Genomic DNA, 9,224 nt, shown 5'->3' with positions numbered 1-9,224 from the left:
ATCAAAACCAGTACACTCTGAGAGTGAAAGGAGATGCTATTAATCATTATGCCAAAGCAACAGGAGTAAATCTATTCTATACTGTGCAAACTAGGATACACGGAAAGTCTGGTTACAGAGTATGTGTATGTTCAAATTTGGTAGATAATGCTAAATATTTTCCTGAGATTATATAAATTCCACTCCCACCAGCAATATATGAGAGGTTCAGTTTTCTATATCCTCAGTAACACTTGGCATTAGAGTATAGGTCGTATTTTCTTATTTTGTTTTAAATTAGCATTGCTGTGATGATTGATTAAGCAGTTCAGAGATGTAATGACAATTTAGATATCCACTTTTGTGAATCCCTGTTTTAATCTCCTGTCCATTTTTCTACAATGTGTCTGGGTTTTTTTTGTTCTTATTATAGATGTTCTTTTCATATTCTGAAGAGAAGCCAGAATGCACTTACATGCATTTCTATGTAGGTTTTAAAAATAGCTTGTCAAGATGAACAACAACAACAAAAACAATTTTATTTTAATTGGGATCGCATTGAACCTACAGATCAAAATGGAGAGAAGTGACATCTTTGTATACCAGTTATCTGTTGTCTTTTGACCCCTTTAGTTTCACGAGAGATTCTTCTTCGAAGATGGAGATAATAAGTAACACAAGATGCCATTGCTTCACTCCCCGAGCTTAACTTAGAGCAGAGCGTGACAATAGTAGAGGGTACCGCAGGCTTGTCGGTCTCTCCTTCTCGTGTGTCTATTGGACTCTAGGGTAAGAACAGAGTCCATTGTTGGTGCAAATTGCTTCACCCCCTCAGCAAAGGAGAAAACGTAATGTCATTGCCACATTCCCTTTCCCACCAATGCACAAAGACATCATTCTAACAATACATTCCACGGATCTAATGAGAAAATCAGAAATCCTGTAGTCAGCTGGAACTTGATATAAGCTATTAACAAAGAGGTTATCTACTATTCTTTCCACAGCCAACTGCTCTTTTTGCATCATTCTGTCTTAACATCTCTCAGCATGAAGGGCCAACTCGATCCCCTTTTGTAGGCATAAAATTCTTTGTTTTTTTTCATATTTGTAAATCTCTGCATTTTTTATGACCATCTGTTCATTTTCTGTTTCCAGGATGCAGAGTAGAGTTCAATCCTAGATCCTCTATTTTTTTCCTCTTTCTTTTTATTCAAGCAAATTCTATTTTTTCGTACTTTTTTTTTAAATGCCTGGAAGAGTCCAGGACCTAATAGCATTCTATCTGAAGTGATAGCCACTTATTTCTCTCACATACCATCAAGATTTCCTTCCCTGTCTTGCCATGTCCCAGTTCTCATTAACACAGAGCCAGATTTCACTCATGCTGGTGAAACAATTTCTGTCAATCTTCCTTCAGTAATTATCTTAATTCCCACAGAAAGCTCTTTTTATCCTAAAGGTTCAGAGACCCATTCTGTAGAAATGATTGTGATTTCTTTGTAAGCTTTCAAGTTGTTTTGTTCGCAGTTTTCAGGGTGATTATGACAAGGATGTTTTAGCCGGGGTGTCATATGATTAAGACAGGGCTGGGCAAATACTCAAATCATTCTCTATTCTTTCACTTCTAAGACACGTTGCCCAAATATTCCTCTATTTTATTCTACTCACAAATTCTCTTGGACTAGCTCTTGTAGCTCTTTAAAAAACTGTGGTTCTCATATAACTGATCAATTATTGTATCTTCTCGTTATGAAAGCGTATAAATGCCAAGCAGCTAGGTGGGGGCTGAGTCGTGTGGCATTTAGACTTAAGTGTTTTGCAGTTAGGAAAATCTTGGTTTCAATCCCATTTTGTCAAATGATCACCTATAATTATCTTAATCAGGGCTGTTAATGTACACTGTAACAGCTTACCTTACAATTTCAGTGGCTTAACACAAGTGCATTTATTTCTAGCTCTCATAAAGTCCAGTTCAGATGTTTCTCAGCTCTCTTGGGTGGCTCTACTCTAAATAGTAACTGAGAGATCCATGCTCCTTCCGTGTAGTGACTTCTGCCATCCCCTAGGTGTTCTGCCGAATCTCTGCATTCATACAGCCGATGAGTGTGTAGCAGAACATAAATCGTCACACAGAACATTTTGGGGGCAAAGGGAGAAGTGGTGAACGTCATTTCCTTTCACATTCTGTTGGGTTTAACTAGAAATATGGCCCCATCTAGCTGCAAGGATACTGGAAATTGTAGTCCTCCATGTTCTGAAGAAAAAAAATAAACAGTTAATACAGGCAAAGTTCCTTTATTGAAGTTTCTTCAAATGTAAGATGGAGGTAGTAGTGGTGTGAGTATTCCTGACCTTAGGAATTGTGACAAATGTTTATTATTATTATTATACTTGGGAAGGGTAGTATTATGGCTTTTGAGACCAAACTTTATTTGCAATAACATTAAAAGCTCTTGAAATATGGGGAGCCCCAGAGGCCAAAGGGACCTGAGAAAGCAATTTGTCATTTACAGCCAGAGAGGATGGGGTAAGAGGGCCTCTGTCAGCTGCCAACTCAGCAAAGAGATCTATAGATTGCCACCGGAATGCTCCACAGAGCAGATTTTTACTATCAGATCATTTTCATTCACACTAAAGCAAGAGGAATTCTTAACCTGATATCCTTCGATTTCTGAGACTCTTAGGGAGGGAGAGGGGGAGTGCTGTGAACACCCTGAAATTGTGTGTAAATGAATATGTGTAGCTCTACACAAATTTTTCCTAAAGAGAGAATTTCTAGTTTCATCACCATTTAAAAGGGTTCTGTGTCTTATAAAAATCAAGAACTCATTTGGTCTTCAAGGAGTAAGTACTCTCTAGCATTTATTATGTCATGGTTGGGATTTAGTTAATTGCCTGTGGTCCTCTATTTTGACTGGAGCGGTGAGAAGGCATGAGGAAAAAGGGCAGGTGGAATCCTGTGTCCTCCCTGTGGTGTTGCAAAGAACTGTGGAAATGGTGATGACTTTATTTTTCCCTTTTCAAAGGGGTTTATTTTTCTGACACATTACACGGGGCACTGCATTTGTAGACTTACTAGTTTTTTCATTGATTTCATCTTTTAAAAATTTGCACCAGTGAGCTTCCTGTGCTGTTTCCCTGTTGGAGCCCATTTTCCTTAATTGAGTTACATTGACCAGATGCTATCACCGCCTCAGCTCATCCTACAGCACATGTTGGACTCTCCTCTGATGCTACCAGTTTTGATCAGCTGGAGTTCACTTCTCTGGTCCATTGCTAAATGGACTTTCTTTTTTTTAATTAGGGATGGATACCTCCAGTCTTTTACTCTACTAGCTGTCCTAGTGACTCTTTACTTCGGCGAAGCTGTTATCCTAATGTTGTTTCCTGCTGATTTTTGCAGAGATGGGGCAGACACTGACCTTATAAGTTGAAAGTATTTTGCTGAATTCAGGATTCACATTGGGTTTAGGCTCTCTTGGTTATATACCAGGCATTATTGAGAAAGGTAAAATCCTGTTTTCCAATAACAGATACAAGATAAAAATCTGTAATTCTAGCTAAATGATAAAAATACACAGCTTTCTAGAGATGTCGATGAAAAATAAAGGCAAATGTTTGATCAAAAAAAAAGGGGGCTGACTCTCAAACATCCACGTGTTTGGTCCTCTCATCCCCACTCTTCCCTTCTTCCCTCCACCAAGTTTTCCATCTTGGTAAATGCCACCATCATCTCCCCACGTGTTTAAGCTGGAAACCTGAAGTCACCCATGACTGTTTTGTCTCCCTTAATGTCTATAACCATTGGAAAATCCTTTTTTTTCTTACCTTTGAAACATATTTCAAGTGTATCCATGTCAATCCATCTCCACTGCTGCCTCCTTTTCCACACCATGCTATTTCTACAAGACCCTGAGCCTCCTAATTGGTCTGTTCTCTTCTACTCTTGCCCACTCTGATGCATTCTTCATGCCGAAGTAACAGTAATCTTGCTCAGATGTAAGCCAGAGCATGGTGCTGCCTGTTTTCAACCCATCAATGACCATCACTGCATTTAAAATGAAATCTAAACTCCTTATGTCCATCTGCAGAACCCTGACTACTTATGATCTCATGATGTGCCACTCTATGCTTGCTCCACTAACCTTCTTTCTATTTCTGGAACATGACAGGTCAATTCTTACATTAGGGACTATGAATATGTTGTTATCTCTGCCTGGGATGTTCTTCTCCATCTTCTTCTGTGCACCTCATTTCTTTTCCTCCTGGGTGTCTCAACTTTGTCTTCTCAGAGATGCTTTTTCTGATCACCCGAGGGATGTCCCTATTCTTCCTTATACCAATCCCTTAAGTATTTCCTTTTTTAGCACTTATCGCAATCTTTAATCTTGCTCCATTTTTCTTTACTTGTTGTTTTGCCTACCATCACACTGTAACATAAATTCTTTGAGTACAGTGATCATAACTGTCTTGTTAACCTGTTTCAGAAAAGCCACGCTATATATTTATGATTGAATTAATATTTCATTATGTTGGTCCTGTGCTCAAGCCCATTCTAGAACCTTCCTTGTACTTAGCGATCAGCAGTGGAATGAGATGAGAGTTCAGAAAGATCATAGCAGACATGATATTTCTTTGTCCATTCATAGAACAGATTTTCATTATGTGCTTAGCATGTGCCAAGCAGAATGCTAGAGGCTGGAGATTCCAAGGTCAGAGAAATACTGTTTCCCATGTCTTCAGGAAGCTTAAAAACTAGTTCAAAAGAACAAGTTTCCCCAATAATCAAAGAATTAATACAAATTTGTAATTTCAATAAATACTACAAAGGAGAGTAACAGGGGCCATGAGAGCAGCTGTCAGGAGGAAATAAAGGAAGAACATTCGAAAAAGGAACAGCGTGTACAAAGATGGAAGGACCATGACAAATTTGACGAAATAGTGAAAGCCAGTGTGACTGGAGTGTTTACGTGGAACAGACTCTGGTGGGAGGTCAGGGTTAAAGGTGTGTGTAGACCACAGGTGAGGATCAAAAACGTTACCATTTAGGTGGTTTGTCAGGGCCGGGAAAAGGGAAGACAGGAGATGGTAGGAGTCAGTAAGAATTGACATAATCAGATTGATGTTTCCAAGGAATCAATCTGTTTTCCTGAGTTGATATTATAGACTTTAGTAAGGCAGAGGTCATCAATAGCTTTAGGGTGAGTTTTAGTGACATGGGGTAGATAGATATTTGGATGTATGAAGTCAAGGAGGGAATTAATAGTTGATAAAAGGACACAGCACATGGAGGAAGGTAATTAAGAATCTATTAAACATAAATGTATTATTTATTAGTCAATACCAGGAGTAGTAAACTGTGAAAATAATTTGTGTGTGCGGAAACAATTGACCGAGTAATTATAAATGGAGAAAATGAATTCTTACTGTATTTAGGCTTGAATGCCATGCTCATTGTATGTACTTCAATCTCAAATTGCCAAGGTGTCCCACTTCCAGGATTCATAATTAGGCCAAATAATAATCAATAAAGTAGTCTTATGGCATGCAGCAAATAGGATGGGTCACAGTATAGCTGATCTGCCTTTTAATACAGGTTCTGGTTTCTATTTGAATATGTTTCCTCCCTTGGGGGAAGTCTTGCGACAGTCTGCTGAGACCATACCTACAGACCTTGCAGCGTACTTCTCTGTTATATGCAAATACTCCACATCTGTAGCTTAAGATTTTCACAGAAGGAGGAGGAAGCCTTTCCATCTGTAATTCGAATTGAATATGGAGGTAAGGATCTTTCTCCATTTTTTAGAATAGACTCTCCCAAATTTTCCTTTGGCCCCCACCACAGTCTCTGAGTACTTTAAAGGCATTGTTTTCTATGCATGTAGAATTCAACCCTTATCCAAAATGGACAAAAGCACGAAGCACCTTCGAAGCCACCCCATCTCATTTCCTGTTATATCAAATGCATCAGATCTAAATTCTTTTGCCATCACTTGCCACAGATAACAGCACGTTCCCACACTGAAGTCAATATAAAAGTTTATGATGTTATTGACTTCACACAGCTCCATCAGACCTCAGTATTATTGATTTAATGACTCTTTCCTCTTCTTTTTTTTTTAATTCAACTCCACAGTTACCTCATGGTTTATTAGAGTGCCAGAGCTCAGAGCTTTTTATTACATATCTGCAAGCTTATTTCTAAGGATGCCTGCCCATAAATTACTCACCAACCATTCAAATGCAGGGCCAGAATATAATAAATATCAAGAAATTGGAGGAAACCAGCTTAGGTGGAACTCAAATCTCTTCCTTCTCTTTGCCTGTTGGGTATACTGCCTAGTAAATAAAAAAAAAAGTAATTTAAAGGAAAATGTCACCTGGCGTGTGGTATATCTGTGCCTCATAGCAGATGGCATGGTTCTGCATGGGGAGAGGGATGAAATGCCACATGCATGGCTGGAATGGGAGGATTTTGAGCAAGTGGCGTTCCTGGGAAGCTAGCCGGCAGGCTCTGACATTAACGGTTTTATTAAGTTCAGCTGTGGGCTAGAGCAGTCTTTGTTTCCAATGTTTGGTAGTGTTTTAATGACTGTCCCTCTGGTTCATGCAGGGTGCTGTGAAAAGTAATTGTGGCGGGTGGGAAGATTGACAGGATTGAGGTGGATGGGGAGATAATGTGCCTTATTCTAACTTTTTGATTTACTCAAGAAGAAAGGAAAACATGGATGAATTACTCAAAGATTGGGATTTAAAAAGAAATGATCTGAAATAGGTGACACTGTGTCCCATTTTGAAAATTTTTTAAATTATACTTCCAGTGAATCCTGCATTGTGTATGAAAATTGCACGCCCCACTGTGAAGTCATAGTCAGGAAAAAAGTGAGTTTGCAAACACACTGACCTCTAAAGACGCTTAGCATGCATTTAGCAGCATGATATTTGCAAATATTGGGGTGTCATCTACAAACACCAGGAGTGGTTTTTCTCTAGTTTCTATTTCAAATGACTCTAAGAAGGGAAGACATGAAACTGCATGATTAGAGTTTATTATACTGTGTTTACCTGTTGACCACATTATGTAGTAATACCTGTTTTCTTTCTAAAGAGGTTGTTCTGATGCTTTTGAATTTTGTCATTTTAAGACAGCCTTGGGTGATAATGGATTGTGCTTTCAGCAGTACAGTGGAGCTGTTTGCTTCTCTAATCATTTCCCCAAAGGACTGTAAACAGCACACAGCATCCATGGACTTCAGTGTAGTCCTCTACCTAGTGTAAACAGATGTGTGCTGGTTCCTAGTAATGGTGTCCTTATGCCCTATAAGTTGGAAGAAGTAGATTCTGCCACTGATGGGATGTTAATTAGATGTGTAGGATTGCAAGTTTTTGCATTTTTCCTTTGCTACTTGACATCAAGCACCACTAACATAAGATGAAAATTATGTCTGTGTATCTGTGCCATGAAGCTTTTGTCTACACAATACTGAAGTAATTACAGTCACGTGCCCCGTAATGCTATTTTGGTCAACAAAAACTGCATATACAACAGTGGTCCCAGAAGATTATAATGGAGCGAAAAAATTCCTATCTCCTAGTTACACCATAGCTGTCAATGTCATAGCACAATTACTTTTTTAGGAATAAATTTAGTGTAGCCTAAGTGCACAGTGTTTCTAAAGTCTACAGTAGTGTAACTGTAACGTCCTAGGCCTTCATATTCACTCACCACTCACTCACTGAGTCACCCAGAGCAACTTTCAGTCCTGCAAGCTGCATTCATGGTAAGTGCCCTAGACTGGGGTACCATTTTTTTAGCTTTTACATTTTTACTGTATGTTTTCTATGCTTAGATACACAAACACATACCATCGTGCTACAGTTGACTACAGTGTTCAGTACAGTAACATGCTGTACAGGTTTGTAGCCTTGGAGCAATAGGCTATACAAGATAGCCTAGGTGTGTAGTAGGCTATACCTTCTAGGTTTGTGTAAATATGATGTTTACACAGCAAAAAAAATTGCCTAACGATGCATTTCTCATAACATATCCCTTTTCGTTAAGTTATGCATGCCTGTCTTTAATTAATACATTCAATCAAACCAGTTATATTGACATGGAAATATCCAATAACATCTACTGTTGAGCTAGAGGTGTTACTATTATGTCAGCATGGTCTAAAACAAATGCATTTTATTATGTGTAAATGAAGAAATGTAATACAGAAAGCTGTCAAAGCTATATTTAGCTGAGTAGCTTTACGCAAATTCAAATTTTCTTCTCCATTCCTCACAATTTTTTCAGTCTCTTTCCTGTTTTCTTAGCCCTTTTTGAAGCATAGCTACTCACTTAATACCTTTAAAATTATGACAAAAGGCACAGTTTCCAAAATGTTTATGTTGTTTTCCTTCTAAAGTAGAATAATAATTATTTTTAAAGCAATAATAGTTAGATGTAAATAAACTTTAATGCGTATGGATGAACTGCAAGTACACACTTTACAGCTAAAATCCAAAATGCCCCTGGTATACTTACTGCATATGGAATTACATTTTAAGTGACCTATTTTCTCAGTTATGAGAAATGTGTATTTTCCCACATTACTGTATTTTTTCTATATTTTACTCCATTCCTTAGTGAGGCAAAGATGTCATGTGGTTAAATATGTAAACATGGGAAATAAAATTAGAAACATAAATAACCGGAACAAAATTTGGAGCCTCGGAAAAAGAAAAAAAAAATCATTTGAGTATATATAGAATGTTCTTTTTTCAAAAAACATTTGTTTTCTTCTAGCAAGAAAGTTTCCCAGAAGTTTAACTCAGGCAATTTCACTTTGTGATTCCTGAGGCCAAGAGATGTTCCTCAAAACCAAGCCTACTGAATTAAACTATACAATCTGCAACTCTGCTGTGGTTATCTGAAGAGGACAGTGGTGTGCACCATTGTACTGCCCCCCACACCCCTTTGAAGCCACTGACTTACCCCAATTTTTTAAAAAATTTTTTTTCCTTTCCTTTTCTTTTTTTTTTTAGAGACAGGATCTCATTGCATTGCTCACGCTAGAGTGAGGTGGATACTCACAGGTGTGACTGTCTTGCACGTCAGCCTTGAACTCCCGGGTTCAAGCAATCCACCTGCCTCAGCCTCCGGAGTAGCTGGGACCACCAGTGTGCATCACCACACTGGGCTTTAACCCATGCTTCTAACCTGAAGCCCCCTCACCCTCCCCTTCTCTTTGAGGCAG

This window comes from Propithecus coquereli, unplaced genomic scaffold (genome assembly GCF_000956105.1).
Source record: "Propithecus coquereli isolate 6110/MARCELLA unplaced genomic scaffold, Pcoq_1.0 Scaffold29, whole genome shotgun sequence".
NCBI lineage: Eukaryota > Metazoa > Chordata > Mammalia > Primates > Indriidae > Propithecus > Propithecus coquereli.
Note: the sequence above shows the minus strand (reverse complement) of the source record.